This window comes from Canis lupus, chromosome 18, assembly GCF_048164855.1.
Source record: "Canis lupus baileyi chromosome 18, mCanLup2.hap1, whole genome shotgun sequence".
NCBI classification, from domain to species: Eukaryota; Metazoa; Chordata; class Mammalia; order Carnivora; family Canidae; genus Canis; species Canis lupus.
In genome coordinates this window covers 23,438,176-23,465,423 of record NC_132855.1, presented here as the reverse complement: position 1 = coordinate 23,465,423, position 27,248 = coordinate 23,438,176, and positions in this window count along the sequence as shown.

Genomic DNA, 27,248 nt, shown 5'->3' with positions numbered 1-27,248 from the left:
GCAGTTCTATTTTTAACTCTTTGAAGAACCTCCACACAGTTTTCCAGAGTGGCTGCACCAGTTCACATTCCCACCAACAGTGCAAGAGGGTTCTGCTTTCTCCACATCCTCTCCAACATTTGTTGTTTCCTGTCTTGTTACTTTTCATCATTCTCACTGGTGTGAGGTGGTATCTCATTGTGCTTTTGATTTGTATTTCCCTGATGGCAAGTGATGTGGAGCATTTTCTCATGCACTTGTTGGACATGTCTATGTCTTCTTTGGTGAAATTTCTGTTCATGTCTTTTGCTCATTTCATGATTGGATTGTTTGTTTCTTGGCTGTTGAGTTTAATAAGTTCTTTATAGATCCTGGATACTAGCCCCTCCCTGATATGTCATTTGCAACTATCTTCTCCCTTTCTGTAGGTTGTCTTTTAGTTTTGTTGACTGTTTCCTTTGCTGTGCAGAAGCTTTTTATCCTGATTAAGTTCCAATAGTTCATTTTTGCTTTTGTTTCCCTTGCCTTCATGGTTATATCTTGCAAGTGGTTGCTGTGGCCAAGTTCAAAAAGGGTGTTGCCTGTGTTCTCCTCTAGGATTTTGATGGATTCTTGTCTCACACTTAGATCTTTCATCCATTTTGAGTTCATCTTTGTGTATGGTGCAAGAGAGTGGTCCAGTTTCATTCTTCTGCATGTGGCTGTCCAATTTTCCCAGCACCTTTTATCGAAGAGACTGTCCTTTTTCCAGCGGATAATCTTTCCTGCTTTGTTAAATATTAGTTGGCCATAGAGTTGAGGGCTCATTTCTGGGTTCTCCATTCTGTTCCATTGATCTATGTGTCTGTTTCTGTGCCAGTACCACACTGTCTTGATGATCACAGCTTTGTAGTACAACTTGCAATCCAGCATTGTGATGCCCCTGGCTCTGGTTTTCTTTTTTAATATTCCCCTGGCTATTTGGGGTCTTTTCTGATTCCACACAAATCTTAAGATGATTTGTTTGAACTCTCTGAAGAAAGTCCGTAGTATTTTGATAGGGATTGCATTAAACGTGTAAATTGCCCTGGGTAGCATTGGAATTTTCACAATATTAATTCTTCCAATCCATGAGCATGGAATATTTTTCCATTTCTTTGTGTCTTCCTCAATTACTTTCAGTAGTGTTTCTGTAGTTTTTAGGGTATAGATCCTTTACCTCTTTGGTTAGGTTTATTCCTTGGTACTCTATGCTTTTGGGTACAATTGTAAATGGGATGGATTCCTTAATTTCTCTTTTCTCAGTCTGTTAGTGTATAAAAATGCCACTGATTTCTGGGCATTGATTTTGTATCCTGCCACAGTGCCGAATTGCTATATGAGTTCTAGCAATCTGGGGGTTGAGTCTTTTGGTTTTCTATGTACAGTATTATATCACTCTCAAAGAGGGAGAATTTGACTTCTTCTTTGCCAGTTTGAATGCCTTTTATTTCTTTTTGTTGGCTGCTTGCTGAGGCTATGACTTCTAGTACTATGTCGAATAGCAGTGGTGAGAGTGGACATCCCTGTCGTGTTCCTGATGTTAGGGGAAAGACTCCCAGTGTTTCCCCATTGAGAATGATATTTGCTGTGGGCTTTTCATAGGTGGCTTTTAAGATGCTGAGGAATGTTCCCTCTATCCCTACATTCTGAAGAGTTTTGATCTGGAATGGATGCTGTATTTTGTCAAATGCTTTCTCTGCATCTATTGAGAGGATCATATGGTTCTTGTTGATATGATGTATCATGTTGATTGCTTTATGAATGTTGAACCAGCCTTGCATCCTGGGGATAAATCCTACTTGGTCATGGTGAATAATCTTATTAATGTACTGTTGGATCCTATTGGCAAGAATCGTGTGAGAATTTTTGCATCTGTGTTCATCAGGGATATTGGTCTATAATTCTCCTTTTTGGTGGGGTCTTTGATTTTCAAATTAAAGTGATGCTGGCCTCATAAAACAAGTTTGGAAGTATTCCATCCCTTTTATCTTTTGGAACAGCTTTGTAGAATAGGTATTGTTTCTTCTTTAAACGTTTGATAGAATTCCCCTGGAAAACCATCTGGCCCGGGACTTTTGTGTCTTGGGAGGTTTTTGATGACTGCTTCAATTTCCTCCCTGGTTATCAGCCTGTTCAGGTTTTCTATTTCTTCTTGTTCCAGTTTTGGTAGTTTGTGGTTTTCCAGAGAAGTGTCCATTTCTTCTAGATTGCCTAATTTATTGGCATATAGCTTCTCATAATATATTTTTAAAATCATTTGTATTTCCTTGGTATTGGTTGTGATCTCCCCTTTTTCATTCATGGTTTTATTAATTATAATCTTTTCTCTTTTGTTTTTAATAAGGCTGGCTAATGGTTTATCTATCTTATTAATTCTTTCAAGAACCAACTCCTGGTTTTGTATATCTGTTCTACAGTTCTTCTGGTCTCTATTTCTTTGATTTCTGCTCGAATCTTTATTAACTCCCTTCTTCTGCTTGGTGTAAGTTTTATTTGCTATTCTTTCTTCAGTTCCTTTAGGTGTGAGGTTAGCTTGTGTATTTGATTTTTTTCCAGTTTTTTGAGGGATGCTTGTATTGCGATGTATTTCCCTCTTAGTTCTGTTTTTGCTGTATCCCGAAGATTCTGAATGGTTGTATCTTCATTTTCATTAGTCCATGAATATTTTTAATTCTTCTCCAATTTCCTGGTTGACCCTTTCATCTTTTATCAGGATGCTCTTTAACCTCCACATGTTTGAGTTTCTTACAAATTTCTTCTTGTAATTGAGTTGAAGTTTCAAAGCATATGGTCTGAAAATATGTAAGGGACAATCCCAATCTTTTGGTATCAGTTGAGACCTTCTTTGTGACCCAGTATGTGATCTATTCTGGAGAAAGTTCCATTTGCACTTGAGAAGAATGTGTATTCAGTTGTGTTCAGATGTAAAGTTCTGTAAATATCTGTGAAATTCAACTGGTCCAGTGTGTCATTTAAAGCTCTTGTTTCTTTGGAGATGCTGTGCTTAGAAGATCTCTCATTTGCAGAAAGTGCTGTGTTGAAGTCTCCCAGTATTAGTGTATTGTTATCTAAGTATGTCTTTACTTTGCTTATTAATTGATTGATATACTTGGCAGCTCCCATATTATGGGCATAAATATTCATGACTGTTAGGTGCTCTTGTTGGATAAACACTTTAAGTATGATATAGTGTCCCTCTTCATCTCTTACTACAGTCTTTGGGATAAACTTCAATTTATCTTATATGAGGATTGCTACCCCAGCTTTCTTTTGAGGACCACTTGAATGCTAAATGGTTCTGCATCCTTTCATTTTCAGTCTGTAGGTATCCTTAGGTCTAAAATGAGTCTCTTGTATACAGCAAGTAAATAGGTCTTGCTTTTTATCCAGACCTTGCATCTTTTGATGGGATCAGTTAGCTCCTTCACGTTCAGAGTTACTATTGAAAGATATGAATTCAGTGTCATCATAATACCTATTCAGTCCCTGTTTTTGTGGATTATTTCTTTGGGCTTCCTCTTTCTTTTACAGGGTCCCCCTTAATATTTCTTGCAGAGCTGGTTTGGTGGTCACATATTCTTTCAATTTCTGCCTATCTTGGAAGCTCTTTATCTCTCCTTCTATTCTGAATTAGAGCCTTGCTGGATAAAGTATTCTTGGCTGCACGTTCTTTTCATTTAGGACCCTGAATATATCCTGCCAGCCCTTTCTGGCCTGCCAGGTCTCTGTGGAGAGGTCTGCTGTTAATCTAATATTTCTCCCCATATAAGTTAGGGATCTCTTGTCTCTTGCCACTTTAAGGATTCTCTATCTTTGGAATTTGCAAGTTTCACTATTAAATGTTGAGGTGTTGAACTGTTTTTATTGATTTTAAGGGGGGACCTCTCTAGTTCTTTGATCTGAATGCCTGTTTCCCTCCCCAAATTAGGGATGTTCTCAGCTATGATTTGTTCAAATATGCTTTCTGGCCCTCTGTCCCTCTTGGCACCCTCTGGAACCCCAATTAAATGTAGATTTTTTCCTTCTGAGGCTGTCATTTATTTCCCTTAACTTTTTCCTCATGGTCTTTTAATTGTTTTTCTCTCTTTTCCTCAGCTTCCTTCCTTTCCATCAGCTTGTCTTCTGGTCACTCACTCTTTCTTCTATCTCATTAACCCTTTTTGTCAGGACCTCCAGTTTGGATTGCATCTCATTTAATTGATTCTTAATTTCGGCTGATTAGATCTAAATTCTGCAGTCATGAAGTCTCTTGATTCCTTTATGCTTTTTTCCAGAGTCACCAGTAGCTTAATAATTGTGCTTCTGAATTGGTTTTCTGACATTGAATTGTAATCCAAATTCTGTAACTCTGTGACAGAGAGTACTGTTTCTGATTCTTGCTTTTGTGGTGAGTTCTTCTTTCTAGTCATTTTGCTCAGTGCAGAGTAGCTGTATGAGCAGGCTGTGTTATGAATATCAACCACGACCTAAGTAAATTTCACCCTAGATAATTCTGCTGAGGTCAGGGACCAGAATTTGAAATCAAAGATCAGAATGAAATAAAACAAAAGTACCACTAAAGTGAAAAACAAATTTTAAAACAAAGTAGTAAAAAATAAAAGGTCAGGAATCCTAGAGAAGAGAAAAAAGAAAAAAGAAAAGAAAAGAGAAAAAAAGGAGAAAAAAAAGGGGGGGGTGGCTGGGAGGTGGTGGTGGTGACGAAGTTGTAGTGGAGGGAGAATGTAGTCTACCTGAGGGGCTCTAGAGGGTGATCCTCTTGTTTCTGAGTATATTAAGTTCTGTATGTTAGAAGAAGCTCATTCCAAATTTATATAAACCAGAAATACTTGTAGAGGGCCCCAACATTGACCACCAAAACATAAATGAGATAAAAGAGGGGGGCAGAATGGGTATCAGGAATCTCACGGAATGAACCAGCTTCACGGAATGAACCACTTGATTCTGGGTGCGTGCTGGTCATGTTTTAGAAGGTATTAACTTCTGCCATTGTAGAACAAAATGAGGCAGAGCAAACAAAAAACACAAAACATAAAAAGCATATCTTGAATATCTCCCAAAATTAAGCTGAGTATGTTGAAGGGAATCTAGAAGTGGAAAATATATCTAGGAGCTGTAATCGTAGAAATATGAAAGTCAAAAGGAAGACTCTTAAAAATGAAGAGGTGGTAAAATATTGTAGTTAAGGTGGGAAAAGAAAAAAAATTGGGAAATTATAGTCTGATATAAAAATGAGTTGTACTGGAAAAAGGAAGAAAAAAAATAGGAGGGCTACCCTCTGGTTCTATATACTGTAAATCCCTCAACTTTCCCTGGAGCTTTCCAGTGCTGCTGGGTCATGAACTTGCTCTTCCCCTGTCCTTCCAGCTGGTCTTCTGGGGGGGAGGGGCTGTTGTGCTGATTCTCAGGTGTGTGCACCTGGGGGAGATGCACTGCCCCCTGGCGGGTGCGGGCTCAGTGGGAGCTCTTTACCCTGTGAGGCTCCTGTTCCCTGGTGGCCCCACCTTTCCTGGGTGCACAGTGACACAAGGAGGAACAACACCACTGGCGGCGGCCAGCTGTCCAGCCCTGGAGTCAGCTCCCCCAGTAACTACCATAGCTCCCAGTCTGCAGGGGCCTGGATGCTCTGGGGGTGGGGGCCACCGATCTGCACAGCTCGGGGGCCACGGGTGGCAGGACCATCCTCGCTGTCCTGTGCCCTCCCCGCTTCCGCCTGTCCTGGGGAAGGGGGCGGTGGATCCTGGGCTATGTCCCCCGGTGCCCTGGGCTCCGGGACTTGCGCTGCTGGAATCGTGTTCCCGGGCCCCCAGAAGACAGCTGGGCGCAGCCCCCTCTCCTGGAGCTGCCCCCTGACCAACTGGCTTCTCCCTGAGACCCCGCGGGGCGCACTCCCCCCTTCACCCCTCGGCTGCGGTGTGTGGGGCGCTCTCCCCCGGTGCACCTCCTCTGTAGTGACCCGGGAACCTGGGGGCTCCACTGCCCCTCCTGCGGTGTTGCCCGAGTTCCCTGCCAGCACCTTTCCTTTGGGGAAGAACCCGGTGTGGATTTTTAAAGTTCCCGCTTCTGGGGATCCCTGGGTGGCTCAGCGGTTTAGCACCTGCCTTCGGCCCAGGGCGTGATCCTGGAGACCCCGGATCGAGTCCCACGTCGGGCTCCCTGCATGGAGCCTGCTTCTCCCTCTGCCTGTGTCCCTGCCTCTCTCTCTCTCTCTCTCTCTCTCTCTATCATGAATAAATAAATAAAAAATCTTAAAAAAAAATAAAGTTCCCCCTTCTCCAGGGCTGGGCTTTCCTGTCCTGGAGGCTCTCGCCCCCCTTAGCCCGGCTCCTCGCGGGGGGCCCCTACCCCACTGGATTCTTTTAAAATTTTTTCTGCCTTCCTACCTTGTTAGAAGTGAAAACCCTTCTCTCTGTAGCATTCCAGCTGTTCCCTCTTTTTTTGTTTTTTGTTTTTTTAGTATTTTTTTTTGTTTTTTTATTTTTTATTGGTGTTCAATTTACTAACATACAGAATAACCCCCAGTGCCCGTCACCCATTCACTCCCACCCCCCGCCCTCCTCCCCTTCCAACACCCCTAGTTCGTTTCGAATTCATAGGTTTTCAGGATGATTTGAAAGTTATCTAGGTAAGTTGGTGGGGCCGAGGGAGGTGCGGACCCTGCTCCTCCACCATCATGCCCCCCCCCCAATCCCAGTTAATAACTATATACCAATACAAGTTCCAGATAAAATAAACAGAAAGATGCAATGCATGTGTGTTATTCCTAAGATAATTGTATTCTATTATATTTAAATTTCCCTCCTTTTTTGAAAATTTAATTTAATTAAGAAGATTTATGATGTTGGAATCTTACCTATGTTACCCATCTGGCTCCCTGTAGCCGCCTGTCAGTACTAAAAACTCAAAAGTGGAGCCATATGGGCCATTTCTAAAACAAGTCTTTGCCTTTTAGAACTGTGGCTCAACTTTGAGGCTTTTCCTGAGATTATGCCTGCTACATGTATTTTTAAGGTGTACAGGATAAAAAATTACTACCTAGAAATTTTTCTTTACAATGTATAAAATAAAAGATTCTCATTGCCAAATATAGTTTGTCTTACAAATTGAGATGGAAAGAACTGGGGACTAGAAACTTAAAGATGGATTCATAGAATAAAACCCCTTTATTCATATTTTTATTTTATTATATGAATAAAAAATAGTTAATTAGAATTAGTTAACTGGAAAATAAAAACTGAAAGTGGAGATTTATTACTTTTCAATTTTCCCCCCTACCGCCATTCTCTGATTTTTCCTCTTTAGTGAGTCACAGCATCCAAAAGCCACCATCCATAACTTAGAAAACATTTTTGCAGAGTGATTTCTCTCATATCAGTTCAAATTCTTATACTCTTTAACAGTTACTTATCCACAAAAGGGGATTGTGTTCTGTTGTTGTTGTTTGTTTTGGTAAAGAATTAAAAGATAAAAGGAAACTCAAGGAAGATCACCAAAAAAATACTACAGGAAAAAAAGATGAGTCTGTTTAGTTTCCCTGAATTGGAAGACTTTGAAAATAAATTACCTTATGCCAATTATAACTCCATAAAAATTAAACTACCAATATGCTGCTAAACATAAAAAAAAACATGGAGGGAACATGTTTACTATGAATTGATATCAAGGTAGTAACATTTTTTTATTTTCCCCTTGAGACATGAGACAAGTTGGCAGCTGTTGGAAAAAGTATGTCTGTGTGACCAGTCCTCTGATGAGCCAGTCAAACTACTAAGCAGGCACAGATGATTTTAGCACTGCTCTTTTTTTGACACAAGAGATCCATGTAGATGGTGAGTGGAAATTAGGTAGAAAGGAGAAATAAAAGGTCTATAATTTGAGATGCATTTCCCCCTTAAAATAATGGGCAATCACTTGTAGTATGTGCCTTTGCTTCTCTTGAATGGGACAGGTTTCAAAGAGACATTATTATCTTGATGAGAATGTGATGCTGCTGTGGTTGACATAAAATGTTTCTTTTGTGGGGAGCCATAATGCTTGTATGTCTTTGAGACCATACCATACCTCCACCATGCTCCATCTGTTCAGCTTAGGTGTCTGCAAACCCTCCAGCAATCACTGTATTCTGGGCATCCATCTTGTTGCTGGTGAATCATCAGATTAAGGGGTCTTAACAATTCATTGTGGCTCTTCCAGCTGGGCAGATTGCATTAGGGGCTCGAGCCCCAGGCATGATCTATCAATCTCTGTGGTGACCCAGTTGTGGATGTTGTGTTCCCTTAGAACAAGTTTTAACAAAGATGCATGTTTCTTTTTGCTTTTTTCATGCACAATTGACTGCTTTCAAAGACAGAAATCTGCATCCTCATGTTCATGTCTGGACCCAACAGCTGGGTACCTGAGCCTTTGAAAATGGAGGACAAACTGCTCCCAGTCATGGCTTTTGAGAATTACTGGTGGTAGCATAAAGGCCTTGGCACCCTATGGAGCAAGTAACTCAACTTTCTATTGTGTTTTGAAGGTGACTCACCCTTGTAGCTATTGGGTGAAGTTTCAAGATGACACATGATGTTTAAGTGCCTTCTCCTGTGGGGTGAACAGGCTGGTTCCTGAATAATTATGCTTTTATACTCAGGGGCTGAAGGAAATTGTTTCTTTTCTGAGCCTAGGCTTGGGTCTCAGGGGCAGGGATAAACAGCATGCCATAGGTATAACCTGGGGATTGTCAGCATCAGGCAGCATTGCTATGGATTGTGGTGGGAGATAATACAGGGATATTCCATAACATGGGGAAGGAGGTCAGATGCCTTTGGGAAGAGAGAATTCTCTAGGTAGCAGAGTAAATGTCATAAGAAAGAAGAGAGCAAGAAGACTGTACAAGGGGAAAAGATGTTTATTGCAGTCAAAGGAAATAACTCCCTTTCATTCTTCAAGCCCAGCAGGTGTTTAGGCTCTGTGGTCTGAGGGTTTCACAGTAAAAAGACAGGAGTCACTAAGCTGATTGATAAGGGTAGCATTCCAAGAAAGGCATGAGGCAGAGCACCAAGAGCAATCCTGTATATCAGAGCTCAGGTAAGTGCTTAACAGCACCAGGGCGGCCTCATTGGAGACATCCCCTGTCCCTGCCTCCCACACAAGCACACTTCAGGCATCACTGTAAGTGAAATAGTATGCACAGCCAGCTTCATAAGCCAGCTATTGAATTAATGTCGCATTAGATTAATTCAACTTATTGCTATAAATGTTTGTACGAGTTCCCATCTAATATTTTATATATTCTTAGGAATGTAGGTAGGGAGAAGAGTTGTTAAAAATTAAACCTGAGGAAATTAAATGACTATGGTCACTCAAGCAATAAATGAGAGATTAAGACTGGAGCTCCATCTTTGGGACTCTAAGTCTGGTGACTCAGGTGGCCAAGTAATATAGGATAATTTTGAGTCAGTAGAGTCAGTTTGGTGGTTTTTTTCAAGTGTGGTAGGTAATAGTCTTCTTTGCTAAATATTTCTAATTTTCCCCCATCAGGCACATGGCAGGATTCCACTTCCTGGCTCCCTTATAGTTGAGGAGGCATGTGAATAATTCTGGCCAATGTGTTATGAGCAGAGGTATGTCACCTCTAGATAAAAGCAATTGCATGCCAGCTCAAGATCCTTCTGAGCTCTCTTTCCCTCTGCCTCTGTGACTGTAGCATGCCACATATTGGCTGCTCCATCAAATTGAGTCCTAAAGTGAGGACACATGGAGCAGAACCTTCAACCAACTCATACTGGTTATGTAACATGAGGGAGAAATAAACCTTTGCCATTTCATGCCACTAGGCATAAAATTTGTATCATTTGTGACCCTGCAGAACATAGTCTAAACTGGCTGATGGTCTGAGGGTTTGGTACTCTAGGCAAAAAATGGTGATAGATCAAATGGGGTTAGGGAGTGTGTCAAGGGAAATTGTAAATGTGGAACCTGTGGGCCACATCATTGATAGAATATGGTTATTCTGGGAGAAGTAAGCTTTGAAGAGAATGCCAGTGTTTAAAGACCAGATATGGGGAAAGTGAAGGTCATTTTAGTTTGAAGATAATAAATATAGTATTTATTTCCTTTAAAAAATGAAAATAGCTCCTGGCTAGATTTTAAAAGCAGTATAATATACTGATTATAAATACTCAAGTGATGCAGAAAGTTATAAATAAAAAATTAGAAATTAATATGAATTTAACACATTAATAATTGTTTACATTTTGGTTCACACAGCACACATGAATGAACATACCTGACATGAACATACATGTGTATGTTTACAAACATATTTAGAAAAATAATTAACTGCTGGACCTACTGAATATGAAATGGAGATACCTTTGAGACATTTCATTTATTAAACAAAATTTATTAAATATCTACCACATAATAGGCAGTAGATTAGGTGCTGGAGCACAAATGTTAATGAATAAGTCACTGTACTTTTTTAAAAAAAGGTTAATGGACTGGTAAAAAAAACTTCTCATCTAGAAGGGGCCAATTGGAAATACAGAATTGGAGTTCATCATGGTGCAGTTTTGGGAGTTATAGGCAAGAAGCAACAGTTGCTGCCTGATAATGACTGATTTTCCAAGAGAAAAAGAAAAAAATGAGATGAGGGCCAAAATTAGAGAAGGCCCAAGTGGTGAGAAGGGAAAGAAGGGCCTGTGGAGAGGGAGACAAGAAATGGCCAAAAGAGCTGCAAATGATTACTTAAGTCCTATTAATATATCATACAGAAAATGATTTTTGGAATAGAGAAAATGATGCCTATTTGGAAAATGGAAAGAAGTCCTTTGAGGGGAATTAAAGATGATGGTAGGGAAGCTGTAATGTGGGAGCTGGTTTCCCTGGAAATTAGTACGTCTGGAGGTTGGGTCTCCTATTATCTGCCTGGACTTGATGCCAGGGGTCCATTTGGAATTTAAAGCACTTAATCTCTGTCCTTCTCAGCTTTCTCATGCTTAGTCACTGCCTAAAATGTAAGCCCTTGATTACCTTCCCTTTCATGTGCTCTTGTCTTTGGCTTTCTATCTCTTCAGCCTCTTCACTGAAAGTTTCCTCCTCTTTTGTGACCTTGACAGAAACCACCTCCCACCTACAAAGACACTCCTTCTTTTCCTATATCATGGAGGTCGTGGGGCAGGGAGGATGGGATGGCATTCATCTTCTGATCCATCATTTTTACATTTCTGGAAAACAGGGTGTTCAGACTGGTACCTGCTGCATCCAAAGACACAGTTAACCAAAGATGGCTTGCTAACATTTTGGACCTTATAATACTTTATAAATTTGAGCCAACTTTTCATAACCAGGAGATTTATTTATTTTAATTTTTCTAATTTTTTAAAAAATTTAACTCCAATATAGTTAATATATAGTATTACATTAGTTTCAGATGTACAATAGAGTGATTCAACAATGCCATACATCATCCAGTGGTCATCATGAAAACTGTACTCCTTAATCCCCAACACTCTCCCATCTTCTCTGGTAACCCATCCCTCTCCTCTGGTAACCATCAGTTTGTTCTCTATAGTTAAGAGTCTGTTTCTTGGTTTGTTTCTCTTTCTTTTTTCCCCCGTTTGCTTGTTTGCTTTGTTTCTTAAATTCCACATATGAGTAAAATCATATGGTATTTGTCTTTATCTAACTGACCTATTTTGCTTAGCATAATACTCACTAACTCCATCCATGTCATTGTAAATGGCAAAATTTCATTCCTTTTTGTGGCTGAGTAATGTTACATTACATATAATTTCATATATATGTGTATATATAGATATATATCTCCTATATCTTCTTTATTAATCCAACAATTGATGCATACTTGGGCTGTTCCATAATTTGGCTATTGTAGATAATATTGCAATAAACATCTGGATGTATGTATCCCTTTGAACTAGTATTTTTGTATTCTTTGGATAAATGCCTAGTATTGCAATTGCTGGGTCATAGGGTATTTCTATTTTTAACTTTTTGAGGAATCTCCATACTATTTTCCAGAGTGGCTGTACCAGTTTGCATTCTTACCAACAGTGCGGGAGGTTTTTCCCTTTTTCCACATTTTCACCAACACCTATTATTTCTTGTGTTGTTGATTTTAGCCATTCTGACAGGTATGAGGTGTTACCTCTTTGTAGTTTTGATTTGCATTTTATGTAGAATCTGAGATGATGAGTGATGTTGAACATCTTTTTGTGTGTCTGTTGGCTGTCTGTACGTCCTCTAGAAAAATGTCTGTTCATGTCTTTTTTAAATTGGATTACTCATTTTTGAGGTGTTGAGTTCTATAAGCTCTTTATATAATTTGGATACTAATCCTTTATTGGATAAGTTATTTGTATTATAAACAACTTCTCCCGTTTTGTACATTGGTTACCTTTTAGTTTTGTTGATTGTTTTGTTTACTGTGCATAAGCTTTTTATTTTGATATAGTCCTAATAGTTTATCTTTGCTTTTGTTTTCCTTGCCACAGAAGACCTACCTAGGAAAATGGCTGATGTCAAGGAAGTTTACTGCCTGTGCTCTCTCTTAGGATTTTTATGCTGTTAAATCTCACATTTAGGTTTTTAAGCTATTTTGAATTTATTTTTGTGTCTGGTGTTAGAAAGGCGTCCAGTTTCATTTTGTTGCCTGTGGCTGTCCAGTTTTCTCAATGCCATTTGTTGAAGATACAGTCCTTTTCCCTATGGATAGTCTTTCCTGCTTTCTTGAAGATTAATTGACCACATAACTGTGAGTTCATTTCTGCATTTTCTATTCTTTTCCATTGATCTGTGTATCTATTTTGTGCTAGTACCATATTGTTTTGATTACTGTAGCTTTGTGATATAACTTGAAGCCCAGAATTATGATGCCTCCAGTTTTGCTTTTTTTTTTTTCAGGATTGCTTTGGCTATTTGCGGTCCTTTGTGATTCCATACAAATTTTTGGGTTATTTATTCTAGTTTGTGAAACCTACTTTGTTGAGGGTTTTTATCATGAATGCATATTGTACTTTATCAGACTTTTTTTTCTTGAAATGATTATATGGCTTTTATCCTTTCTCTTAAAGATGTGATGTATCACATTGATTGATTTGTGAATATTGAACCACCCTTGCATCCTGGGAATAAATCCCACTTGATGGTGGTGAATGATTTTTTTTAAATGTATTATTGGATTCTGTTTGCTGGCATTTTGTTGAGGATTTTTGCATGTATGTTATCAGAGATACCAGCCTATTGTTCGTTCTTTCTTTCTTTCTTTCTTTCTTTCTTTCTTTCTTTCTTTCTTTCTTTCTTTTCTTTTCTTTTCTTTTCTTTTTTTTTTTGATGTGTGTCTTTATCTGCATAACTGGAAGATTTAAAATAAAAATGGACATTTATTGCTTTTCTTGTAAAAACTAGGAGTTTCAATGACACAGGGCTTACATTGTTGCAGGGCAATGGCTGGTTCAAGGTGTGGTGAAGTGACCCCTCTTAGTTCACCACAGTCCCCATTGCTCATCTAACTCATTCATATAAACTCCTCCAGGAATGTCTAGCTGTTTATGTTAGTTTCCCAGTCTTTGTGGCATTGCTTGCCTGCTCCTTTGAAGTCCCTGCTTTCTCATAATATCATTGTCATGTGCTAAGCTGCTAGACTGGCTCATCTCATGCTCTTGAATTCATGAAAAGTCTTTGTAATCTTGTGCATTATTAGAATTAAAGCAGTACCTTTTTACCAGGCAGTGTTCTAAGGGTTTTACAAATATTAACTCTTTAAACCTCATGATAACTGTCTGGGTTAGGTACCATTATTACCCTGTTTTTTTAGACAGGGAAACTGAGACATAGTTGTTAAATTAATAGCGAAGTCATATATAGCTGGTATGATAATTTTTTACTTTATTCCAGCTTCTTCCAGGAACCTGAGGTACTTCAGTGTCTATAGAAATGACCCCTTCCCACACCACAGTCTCACTCTGTTATTTCTAGTGAAGTTTTCTGTTTCATCTAAGTCACTCACATATGGACACATTGGACCTTGTAAAAATCAATAATAGATATAGCTCTGATATTTGAACTCTAAATCTACTCTGTGATCACAGCACCTTATCTTTCTAAGTCTTTAATCCAATTTTCAACCTCATAGGACTCTCCATACTCTAAAATACTTTATTTTTACCTGGTCTATTTGTTCTTTTTGTAGTATCATTTTTTTCCCCTTACCAAAACTGGTTTCCATGGTGATCCCATGGACCACTTTATCACTAATAGCCACAACCCTCATATATTTTCCTTTTCCAGCAGAACTTCAATAAGTTCTACAATCTCACCTTCTCTGCCTTCATAAATTGATGAAAAACATGAGGCTATAAACTTAGGGCTTCCAGTTTTAGCTGGGTGTTGAGCACCTCATTAATTTGTTCATTTAACAAATATTAATGAAGTATCTACTATGTGTCAGGATCCAACCTAGGCACTCAGATAAATTAGAGAACAAGCCAGACAAAAATCACTGCCTGTATAGAGCTAATATTCTAGAAAGGACAGATATAAAGACAAGTAAATATATAGTATATAAGATGTTGAATATGGTGTGGAGAAAAATAGGTGAGGAAAGGGTACAGGGAGAGCTGGGGAATAGATAGAATAAAGAAAACTACCTGGGAATGAGTTGTTTGAGTGAAGAATTGAAAAGGCGAGTATGCCATGCAGGTAGTCTGAGGTAAAAGAAATCCAGGCAAGGGGAACATCAAGTGCAAAGGTCCTGAGGCAGGAGCATGCTTGAAGTATTCCAAGAATAGCCCCTTTGGTTAGAATGGAGGAAGGGAGGTAGCTAAGAGGAATAGCTGACGTCAGAGAGGTTGTGAAGGTCATTTTATGTAGAATCTAGTCAGCCATTAAAAAGAACTTTGGTTTGACTGTGAGATGTAAGGTCATTTGAAGGATTTTGAGCAGGGGTATGATATGATATGGTCTGACTTATTTTTAAAAAGGATTGTTTGGACTGCTGTGTTGAAACTGGTGTTGAGGGGTAGGAGCAAGGGTTTGAAACTGAGAAACCAGTTAAGGGATTATTGCAATAAACAAAGATAATGTTTTGGTCTAGGATGAGTGAGGTGAAGGTAATGAGAAATTTCTAGTTGTGGATATGTTTTAGAGATATAAACAAGATAACTTTCTTATGTGAGTATACGAAAGAAAGAAGATTCTAGGATGAAGCCAAGGGTTTTGGCTTGAGCACTAGAAGGAGTGAAGTTAGATTAACTGAGATGGAAAGACTGAGGAAGAGCAGGGATTGGTGAATTCAGGAGTTGGGTTTTAGATATGTAGAGTCTGATGACTTTAGACATTCAAGTGGACATCTTGAGAAAGTTCCAAGTCTGGTGTTGGGGGAGAGGTTCTAATGAGAAATAGAAGTTTGAAGATTGTCAGCCTGTAGATGTAATTTAAAGCCACAAGACTGGATTGTGATCCCTCATGGAATGAAAGTAGAGAAAAGAGAAGAGATCCAAGGACTGAGCTTAAGGAACCTGAACATTTAGAAGCAGAAAGTTAAGAGGGAACCTGAGAAGGACACCCAGGAGGAATGACCAGAGACATAGAGGGAAAACTAGGGTATGTGGGGTCCTGGAAACTAAGTGAAGGAAGTTTCTTAAGGATGGGGATCACCCATGTCAAATGGTGCTGACAGATTTAGTAAGGTGATGACTGAGACCTGGTCACTAGATTTTGTAACAAGAAGAATACTAACCATAGTTTCAGGGGAGGGGAAAACTTGATTGCAGTAATTTCAAAAAATAGATTGAGAAATGAACTACTGATATATGCTATAACATGATGAACCCCAAAAACATACTAAGTAAAAGAAGCCAGACACAAAAGGCCACATATTATATGATATGATTCCATTTCAATGAAATGTCTAGAATCCATAGAGACAAAAGGTAGATTAGTTTTTACTAATAGGTAGGGTTTTTTTTTTATTATGAAACTGTTTTGGAGTTAGATAATTTGATGATTGTACAACCTTGAACCCCTGAATTGTATGCTTTAAAATGGTGAATTTTATCACGTGTTATTATGTCTCAAAAATGATACTAGATGGATAGGAATTGGAGGTAATATATATAGACAACTCTGAGGAGATCTTCTGAAAAGGAAGCAGAGAAACAGAAGGGTGGGTTAAAGGGGATATTGAGTTAAGACTAGAAATTATAGTAGGTGTCCTTTTAGAATGATTCAGTAGAGAAGGGGAAATTGGTGATGCAGCATAAGGGAGACAATATCCTTGAGTCGTCAAGGGTGGATAGAACCCGGGGAATATGTGGAGGAATTGATAGAAGCAGGAACAATTCATCTAGGAGCAAAAAATAAGTGTAATGTGTGATGCAGATATAGATAGATGGGTAGATATGGTGGTGAGAGGGCATGGAAGTTCTTTTTAGCTGGCTCTAATAGTGAAATAGAAATAAAATTATCAGCTGGGAGTGAGGATGGGAAGAAATGCTGGAGGTTTGAGAAGAGAGGAAAAGGTACAAAATATTCACTCACGAGATTGAGAGATTGAATGTACCCAGTAAGTGTCATAGGATTATTGGGTGTTACTAAAGATATACCTGTTTATAGTCACAAATTTATAGACTAGTCAGCATGACCATGCGATTTTTTTTCCATGAAGTCTTAGTTTACTTGGATGTAGGCATACAGTGGGTGGAAATTTGGATTTAACAAGAATAGGAGGTTTTCTAGTCAAATTCCATAAAGGAGAAGGTATATGCGGGGAAGTGACGTAATGATCCAATAAGGAAGTTAAGTAGGGTGTTTGAATCCATTTTTGGTTTATTTGGGCAGCTATAACAAAATGCCAGAGAATGGGTGGCTTACAAACAACAGAAGTTTATTTCTCATAGTTCTAGAGGCTTGAAGTCTGAGATCAGAGTGCTAGCTTAGTGAAGAATCTTATGGATCGCAGACCTCTTGTGTTCTCATGTGGTAGAAGGGGGTTTGTGGGATCTTTTACATGAGAACTCCATTGTTATGACTTCAGCACTTCCCAAAGGTCCCACCTCCTAATATCTATTACATCAGACATTGGATTTCAACATATGAATTTTGGTGAGGGGATGGCACACAAACATTCAGACCATAGCACTGCGTAACAGGAAGAGGAGAACATGAGGGTACAGAGAATAAGATCAACACATGGTCCAGTGAAACTGAAATCATGTTGGAGTTGTGTTACCTGGTGATCCAGGGAGGTGGGAGGTGATGGTTAGGGTGGGAGATTGTTGAGACTGAGATAATGGAGAGGTTTCTGTTATTGATACTGACAAGGCCCGGGCAATGGGAGTGGATGACTAAGATGTAGAACAAGGAAAGTCCTGAGGAGATAGGATAGCAAAGCACTAGTGTTAGAACATCATCCATGTAGATAATTAAAACAAAATGAATTGCAGTAACTGTTGCAGGGAGTGACAGTGAACTGGGAACTAAAATCTTAAAACACTGAGAAAGAATGACCTAGAATTTGTAGCTGATTGCAGTAAGGAGGGGATGGTGGGTGATTGTCTGTTGACACGTGATAGATCAAAAGCTGATTTTTTGTTTTTGTTTTTGTTTTAGGAGAACTGCATTCTCCTGAGGCAGGAGAATGGTCTTGAAGCAGCAATAGGAGCAAAGAGAGCACTCTACCCTACCTCCATGCCTGGTGTGGAGGATAGGGAAGTTAGAAAGCAGCCACCTTTGTGAGGGCTGCAGAGGAAGCAGGTCTTTAGGGGAGAGCCAGTTTTGGTAAAATAAACGGTGAAGGAAATGTTCCAAGAAGGGATTTAGATGATGACTGAACCAAGTAAAGCATCAATGAAGTTATAGTGAAGGGTTTTAGGAGATGGGGTCAGAACAAGGAGTGTTGAGAGCCATTTGGGGCATGTGAATTCAGAGCATAGGAATGAGTTGGGTGTCCTGGTCAGACTTTTGTTACTTGATACAATCAGGCATGGCAGGCATAATTATCAATAAGGGGTGTGTGTTTGGTGGGCATGGACTTACCTGGGGCTCTGTGATTTTGGATGATTCTCTGTTTTTGCTGCTTGTTCTTTTTTTTTTTTCTTTCTTCTCTTTCTTCTCCTCCTCTTCATCCCCCTCCTCCTCCTTTTTCTTTTTTTATTTATCCATGAGAGACACACACAGAGAGGCAGACATAGGCGGAGGGAGAAGCAGGCTCCCTGCAGGGAACCTGATGCGGAACTCAATTCTAGGATCCTGAGATCACGCCCTGAGCCAAAGGCAGATGCTCAACCACTGAGCCACGCAGGCATCCCCTGCCTGTTCTTTCTAATCTACCTGTCACAGCCTTCACTTGGCCAGCTCCTGTTCATTCTTCAGCTATAGGAAATCTGTCCTGACCTCTTCAGTGTTCCCATAACACTTTGTAAATAGTTCTGTTAAAACTCTTGCAACCTTGATTGCTATTATCTATTTATATACGCCTCCATAACTAGACTGCTTCCTGGGGGCAAGGCTATTTATCTTTGTGTTTTCTGTGCTGAGCACAGTGCCTAGAACATGGTACATGAAAGATACCCATTGTTGAACTGCACTCTGCATACTTGGGAAGAAGTATGGTTTAGAGAAGAAAAGGAAAGAAGAGTGGAGAGAGAATGAGGTGAAGATGTGTGGAGGAAAAGATGAAAATAAACTAGGGACTCTGGGCAGATGATGAATCACTGTAATATTCTTGCTAACACGGAAGACAAGGCCATCCATTTGGAATCTAATAGGGGGTATTGAGAGAAAGGAGAAAGTCTGAACTAGCTGCTATGGAGAGTTGGCTTGGGGGCTAGAGAAAATGAATAACAGATAAACCAGATCTGCATAGGTGGCATTTTGTGGCCTGAAAGAGAAGCAAGGAGACCCTTGCCTATAGAGTGGTATAGGAGTTGTAGATATAGCAAGAACAAGGAGACATAGTATGACCAGGGAATCATAGAATCAAATTAAAAAATGTTAGAGCTATTAAAAAAAAAAAAAGAGGTCCTTTAACAAAAAAAGATTTTGTTTATTTATTTGAGAGAGAGAGCGCAAGCGCACTTAAGAGAGCACAAGCAGGGGAAGCTACAGGCAGAGGGAGAAGTAGAAGCAGTTTCCTGGCTGAGCAGGGAGGCTTATGTGGGGCTTGATCCCAGGATCCTGGGGTTCATGACCTGAGCGGAAGGCAGATGCTCAACTGACTGAGACACCTAGGTACCCGCCAAAAGGTCCTTCTAATTCAATAGTATAGCTCAGGCAATTGAGGTCCTGAGAATAGTGTCCTAGGGTCACACAGCTGGCTGAGGGCAGACAAGGGGCAAGTGATAGTGGTATGTCAGAGTTTGATTGTGAGCAATACAAATGGTTTGTACTAAGCAAAAAAGAACAAACGGGATGTGGGCAACTCTTAGAATTAAGGGAAAAGCTGAAGAACCAGGCTCAGAAAGTTGGGGACTAGCATACTCTGAAGATCCAGGTTGCAGAAGCAAATGTAATCCCTTCAGGGTGTTGCTGTGGGATAGATCATCCAACTATTTCTCTGTCTTTGTTTTTGTCCACTCAAGATACAAATTCTTGAGAGATAAGAGCAAATTGACCAAGTTTTAAAGGACAACATGATAGGTATCTCATCGAGACTAAATACAAAATGGGAGAGATAAGTTTCTCTAAAATAGTGCTACTACCGGAAAGTAGATGGAAATAGAGGTGTGAAAATAACAGTTATCCTATCCACTACAGTGACCACAATATAATATAGTGTAGTAGCTAAGATCAAGGATTCTGGAACCAGAATCCCTATTCTTCCTTATGGATCTTAATCAAAACACCTAAAAACTGTGTATGCCTCAGTTTCTCCATCTGTGAAATAGGAATACCAGAATCTTGCTCCATAGAGTTGTTGAGGTGATTAAATGAGTTAGTATATGTGATATGTAGAGAGCCTACCAACTGAATGATAACTTAAGGGTCAGCTATTATAGCCATTTAATGTGGAATGCATGTACCTTCTGCCCTACCATATGGTAGCCATTGTGGGCAGATCATAGAGGCTGCTTCAATTGCCATTGACATTCTAGCTGCTTTCTCACGCTGCGTTTTAGAAATCATCTATTTCCCTTCTTCCCCTAACCATCTGTGGGGTGGCTAGTGCAGTCTAAAGTTTAACTTTTGACTTAATAATAGTATCTCTGTTCTTCATCCTCGTAGCAAAGACTATCCCTTGGGCAACTGATAGGAAAACATATAGATCCTAGAGTTTAAAGGTCTAATCCTGGTCCTGGTGCTCGTTTATTAATCAACTTGGACAAATCAGTTAACATTTCTGAGCTTCATTTTCCTCATCTGTAAAATGGGGATAATACTGCTCTTCTCATAAAGTTGTTGTGAGGTTTAAATGGGATAATGCATGAGAGAGGTATGTAAAGTATAAAACAATACACATACTAGGTGATCTACTCCTGGCTATGACAGACACTCTCAGGTTGAAAATTATCCTTCCATAATGAGGTTGTTCCCACAGGAGAAGCCAGTTTTGAACAGGCATAGTAGATTGCAGATGGTTGGTGCATACCAACTGGAGATATCCTGGGAGACCGGTGTTTTTGATGGGCTCTGTGGGGGAGAAAAGGAGAAAGATCCTATTGGTCAGAATGTGCTCCCCATTAGGGTCATTAAGCCAAATTAATAAGCAGAAGTCTGGAATTGCCCATTAGCTAGGTAAATGAAACCAATTGATGGTGACACTGCCAGGACCCTGACTGTTTTCTCTACACTGTGATATTACAGAAGAAGTACATTAGAATTTCAATTAGAATATCATAAGAATGTCACCATAATATCTTTGAATCAGGACTGTTAGTCATTTGGTTAGTGATAAAATTCTGCATTTGTTTAGAATATAGTTTTGATATATTTCCTTACTTGTCAAAGGAGGGGTTTGGATAGGGGTTATATGACCTTGGGCAAATTATTTCACCACTAGGTATCTGTTTCTTTATCTGTTGATGGAGGAGCTGAATGATCTAAATGCTGTTTCTGATTTCTCAACCCCTTCCAAGTTCCTTGCACTTATTATAACTTGTGGTTATTGTATTTGTTTGCTTATTCTATTTAATCTTTTGGATTTTTGTACTCACTTGAATATAAGTTCTGTGGAGGTAAAGACCATGATTATTTTGTTCACTGTTCTTTTACTAATGCTTAGTATGTAGTAGATGCTCAATAATGATTTTATGGATAATGAATATGGTTCTTTGGTCCAATGAAGAGGAGCTAGTTTTTCTGGAGGTTGGTGGGTTTAGACTTAATTTTATGTAAATGGTCTTGATATTTTCTGGCATACTTGGTACTGCTTAGCAGTGATATTAACTTGATATTAAAAAAAAATACTCAGCCCTGAGTTCATAAAGACCATGATTCTGTGGTATATTGGTACATTTGTATAAGGTCTATTTTAAAGATAAAGAGATTGAAATAGACATGTCCTGGCCTGGGTCCACTTCACTGAGCACATGTGTGTCAGCAGCTTTTGCATCTGCTCTCAGCCACTAATACTCAAGGACATTACTTACATTCTGCTTTTATATTTGGTGTTTGATATATGTGTGAGCACTTGAGCTTGCACCATTGTTTTGTCTATAAAAGGGAAAATGAAACATAAATACATTGACTTTGACCTTGAGATCATCAATTAGGACCAAACAGATTTACAAAAGAAGCTTTTAGTTTCTTAAAGATATTAATATTGCTTAAAGCACTAAAACAACACAGGCCCAGACCAATTACATCCCATTTTATGAGCCCTGGCAAGGATATATATTTGATTCTTGTTTGTCCTCACAGAGTCCTTCATAAATTAAGACCAATCAGTCATAGGAACATGAAATTCCATTTATATTCTCAGATGACTAATGGCTTGGCTTTTGGTCTTTTAGTTCAAGTTCTGATGAAGCAGAGTAGTAGCTACATGTAATTAGCAAATGGACCCTGTCAGGTCTGATCATGTGCATGTCTACAAGGGCTGAACTTGAGTCCCAGCCTCCACTTTATTTTTTTAAAGGAGCTAATGATAAAGATGGCCATGACTGGAGAGAGACTGAAAGACTGCTCCCAACTTCCTAAGATCCACCTCCAAACTGTACCATAAGAGTTTCTGATTCAGAGTGACTGCTAACCTATAGTTTGTAGGATATATTTTTTCATAGGAAGGAAAATCTCTTTAGTACTCTGTCTGATACCTTGAAATGTATATCCTTCTTTTCAATACCCCCCTATACCAACAGCAACATTTACATAATGAATTTCTTAATGTAATTGTGTAGGTTGATTCCAAATCTAGAATATTCCAGATATATCTTTTGATCCAGAGTGAGAAACAGGAAATACGTGGTAAGATGGAAAGACAAGTGGGGTGGAGGGCTAGCCATGTAAGGTTAACATTAGAAAATAATCTTTTAGTAGTAAACCCACTTATTTGTTGTTGTGTATTCAAGGCAGTACAATTGCATTTTTTGGTTAAACACACTCAGTAATAACAGCTTTCTAAACTGTCACATTCTAGAAACCTCCAATCCTAGCTCTATTTCTTCTGCATTCTCTCAGCAGGAAACTTCCTTTAGGGTGGGAACAGAAAGCTCCTGGCTCACAATGCTGCAAACTGACTAAGCAGAGCTGGCCAGTGATGAATAGCTAGAGAGGAGATTTAAACATTCTTTTTTGAACTTTATAACCCAATATGAACAACTTCTTAGATTCTACATATTCTTCTTTCACTTGTTTGTGAGAGATAGGTCAAGTTAATATGTCATGTTTATTGAATACCTTCTAGGCATAAAACAGTCTGTAGAGAGGGAGAAGACACAAGGAACTAGCTCTAGAAATGATCAATATGGTTGAATGAAACCAATATCTAAGCCTGTAAGCAATGGATAGCCAGTGGGGGTTTTCCAATGATTAGATCTACATCTCAGAAAGGTCATGCTGGAATAGAGGTGATCTCAGAATCATGATGATTATGTTGGGGGCAAGAAGTAATGGTGGGTTAACTAACTGTTTGGGGTAATATAGCAGCAGAATGATGGATGGTGGAGCAGCCTGATGAGACATTTTGGGGACAGACTCAACAGATGTGATGATTCTCTGAAAGTGAAGGTAAAAAGAGGGGGAATTAGTTGAGTTTTCTAGCCATGGAATCATACTATAAGATGATAGAGAAAGTAGAACCCCTTGAGGAGGGGAGATTTTGATTTTGATGTGACTATGAGACATCAAGGCAATGCCCACTAGGCAGGTAGAAATAACCATCTAGAGTACAGCAGAAAGTTGGAGGTAAGAGAGAAAGATCGAAGTATCATCAGAGCAAAGGTAAATCAAAGAAATAGCTGTGTTCAAAACTATTGTCATCAGAGTGTCTTCCCAAGATGGTGGTCATGCTCATAATTTTTTTTCCCTTTCGTTACCAGCTATAGAGGTTCTTAAAAAGAGTAAACAGAGAAACAAATAAACTGAAACAATCAACAGCACAAACTGGCAGTGTGATTATTTACCTGTGCATGATGGTAACAGAACTAATGATTTCCTCACCCATATCCCTAATGGGTGAGGAAACTGTAAAGTACACATTACATTGGAACCTGCCCTAGATTAAGGCCGCATCTGTAGAATATTGTTTTGTGAAAATGCTGGTGCTTTGGCTAGAGTTTCCATTCTTTAAGAGTTTGGGGTCAGCAAACCTTTTCCCTGTGATTCATATGATACTTGTCCTGCAAGGATCTTTCATTGCTGCCGCTCCATTTGAGAGATGACTTAAGATGAATGTATAAAATTATGGACTATGCATCTATCAAGATCACAGGTATTATTTGGGATTTAAATTGCTGCATTGAATGATTCATTGATCCCATGTAGAATCCCACCTAAAGTTCTTTAGGCGTCTCTAGTAATACCAAATGAGACCTTTGGGAAGACTTTCCAAGTGACACTGCCCTACTCAACAAAATAGAGTCTCTATATATTGTAGAAATTCAGGGGGGGGGGGGGCACTTCTAATACAAAGACCATGCACTGTATGTAGGTAACAAAGTTTGAGAACATGGGAATGCTGTGTAGATTAGGTTTTATGGAACATACTTGGTAGATTACTGGAGCTGTCTCTCAAGGCTGTGCGTGAAGCTGACTTTGTTCTAGAGAGGTGTGAGGTACAACTTTCAGGGCTGTTTCTTCTGAGAGATCCAGGCAGGGTTGCCTCGAGGATGGCCTTTTGGAAACCAGAAACAGTAAAGAATTTGTGATACTACCAACCCCTGGAAGCTATGGAGACTTCTTAAAAGGTTAAGGAGGAAACAGAAGACCTGGATCAATCTTTATAGAATAGACTGTCTGATTTAGAAGCGACATCAGAGATCATCTTGTCCTAACCTTTTCATTAACAAGAGAGATGAAGTGACTTGTCTGCCACTGTCTAGACAGTGGCAGATCTAGGACTGGAAACATGGTGGCTCTTTTGTAAGCCCAAGGCTGACCTGCTCTTCTAAACTTGGTTATGGAAAGAGGGTAGAAAGTAACAAGTATAGGATTACAATTGAGAAACCAGTGTTAGGTTCTAATTCAGTCATTACTAGCTATACCTTTGGTATGAAGGTGGATTGTATTTGACTTTCTGAAGTGGTACCTTATAGGTTCACCAAATGGGGATAAGGAGATTATTTCAGGGGTGCCATTTGCTGAATCTCCCTCAAATCACCTCTTATTCTTGGCATTATAATACACTTTTACAAATAACACTGAACTGTGGTAGTAAAATTGCTGCTAAGGGCCGGAGTATGATTGCCAGAGTTTCCCAGACAGTGGTGTTGGGGTGGAGATGGGGCAATAGGATTTGTTTAGGGTTTGGAGTGCACTGCTTTTGCTGGGAGAACAAAACAATAAATGATTGTTCTGATTCAGTCAGTCATGACATAATTTTTTCATAACTTTAGAGAATGTTCAGAAAGATTCAGGAAAGAAAAACTGTTTTCCTCTTTCACACTGAGTCTATCTGGAATAACTGGAGAAAGTGCATAAATGTAAAAATCGAGTATTTTAATGTGCTGGGAACTTTGAGGACACTCTGGCATATGCTAGAACACTATATCAATGGTTTTGTGTTTCTTGTGACTCTAAATGATCTGCTATTACTATCCAAGGCAGGCTTCATGTTAAGCTGCCCTTTGTTGCAGTGGCTGAATGCTTGTTTCTAAATAACATCTTTTTTCTCCTGCCTTATCCAAGCCGATCATTGCTATATGTGCATGAAAACACCTGTGCCAAGTTCAAATGTACTACGTACTAAAGCCCATCAATTTTCTCCATGGATGCAGCACAGACACAGAATCTTTTAAAGTCCTAGAGTTTTGTGCTGTACGTACCACAAGATAGCTGTCCAGATTTGTGCTGCTTACGATAAGGGTGCTAACAACTGTGAGTCAGTTATATCATTCTACAGTGGGAGAGAGGTTGGTTGTCAGGACACAAGGACCTTGTGTTGAATTGTACCCAGAGTTTGTGAATTCACATTATTGGAATCTGTAAGTAGTTCTACACATGTTCCAAAAGTCATGTTTTCATTTTGGTCTAATGCAAGCCTATTTTTTAGCTTCAAGTTTTGAGACATTTTATGTTAATCTTTATTTCAGAGTTATTTTTAATTTGTAGCAACAAAGAAGGAAGGAAACTAGCAATCATTGAGTGTCTGCCATTTACTAGTCCACAGTTGACAAATACAGGACATACTTCCTACCACTTTCTTTAATTTGTCCTTGGCAGACAGTGCTAATCAATCATAGCACTTTTTATTTTATTTTATTTTATTTTATTTTATTTTATTTTATTTTATTATTTTATTTTTTTTAAGATTTTATTTATTTATGAGAGACACAGAGAGAGGCAGAGACATAGGCAGAGGGAGAAGCAGGCTCCATGCAGGAAGCCTGATGTGGGACTCCATCCTGGGAGGCGCTATACCGCTGAGCCACCCGGGCTGCCCAGCACTTTTTTTTTAAAAAAAGATTTTATTATTTATTCACGAGACACACACAGAGAGGGAGAGGCAGAGACACAGGCAGAGGGAGAAGCAGGCTCCATGCAGGGAGCCCGAGGCGGGACTTGATCCAGGGTCTCCAGGATCACGCCCTGGGCTGAAGGCGGTGCTAAACTGCTGGGCCATTGAGGTTGCCCTCATAGCACTTTTTGAGCCTGGCTAAGACCTTACAATGTTTTTTTGAATACCACTCCTGGAAATCACCATGTATTAGTCTGAATTGGACATAAGTTGATACCTGTTTGTTATTATAGTGCTAGGCACTTAGTGTTTTTTTTCTTTTAAAAAATTTTTTTATTGGAGTTCAATTTGCCAACATACAGCATAGCACCCAGCGCTCATCCCATCAAGTGCCCCTCTCAGTGCCCGTCACCCATTCACCCCCACCCCCCGCCCTCCTCCCCTTCCACCACCCCTTGTTGGTTTCCCAGAGTTAGGAGTCTCTCATGTTCTGTCTCCCTTTCTGATATTTCCCACTCACTTTTTCTCCTTTACTTAGTGTTTATTATTTCATTTTATCCTTGCAACAAAGATTCAAGCAGGACTGTAGGACCATGACCTGAGCCGAAGACAGACACTTAACTGACTGAGCCATCCAGGCACCCTCAGATATTTCTTAACCTTTGATGAGATTTTATTCCGAAAGTTCAAATAAAATAGTAATGATAATAATCAACATCTGTAATAGCACCTGGGAACTTTGGGAACAGACAATTGCATAATAACTCAAACACAATCTCTTTCCTTAGCTTGTTTATTCATTCAATCCACAAGAATTTACTGAGTATTTAACACTGAGGCTAAGGTATTGGTAGACAGTGGTGAACTAAATAGACACAATCTATACATTCATAGACTTTACAAGCTAGTGGGGAGATTGACATTAAGCAAGCAAACGCAAATAAACATGTTACAAACTATGATACATTCCAAGAAGGAAAGGAACAGAGACTTCTGATGGAACATAACAGAGAGAAACTTCAATTTCATGAAATGAAAATTGCATTTTCATGACTGCATCTCCAAAGCAAAGGCATTTAAACTGATCACTAAAGGACCAGTAGAAAGTAGCAAGGAGAAAAATTGGTAACAAGCATTTAGGAAGAGGAACAGCATATGGGAAGATCCTGAGTTAGCAAAGAGTTTGGCTTGATCA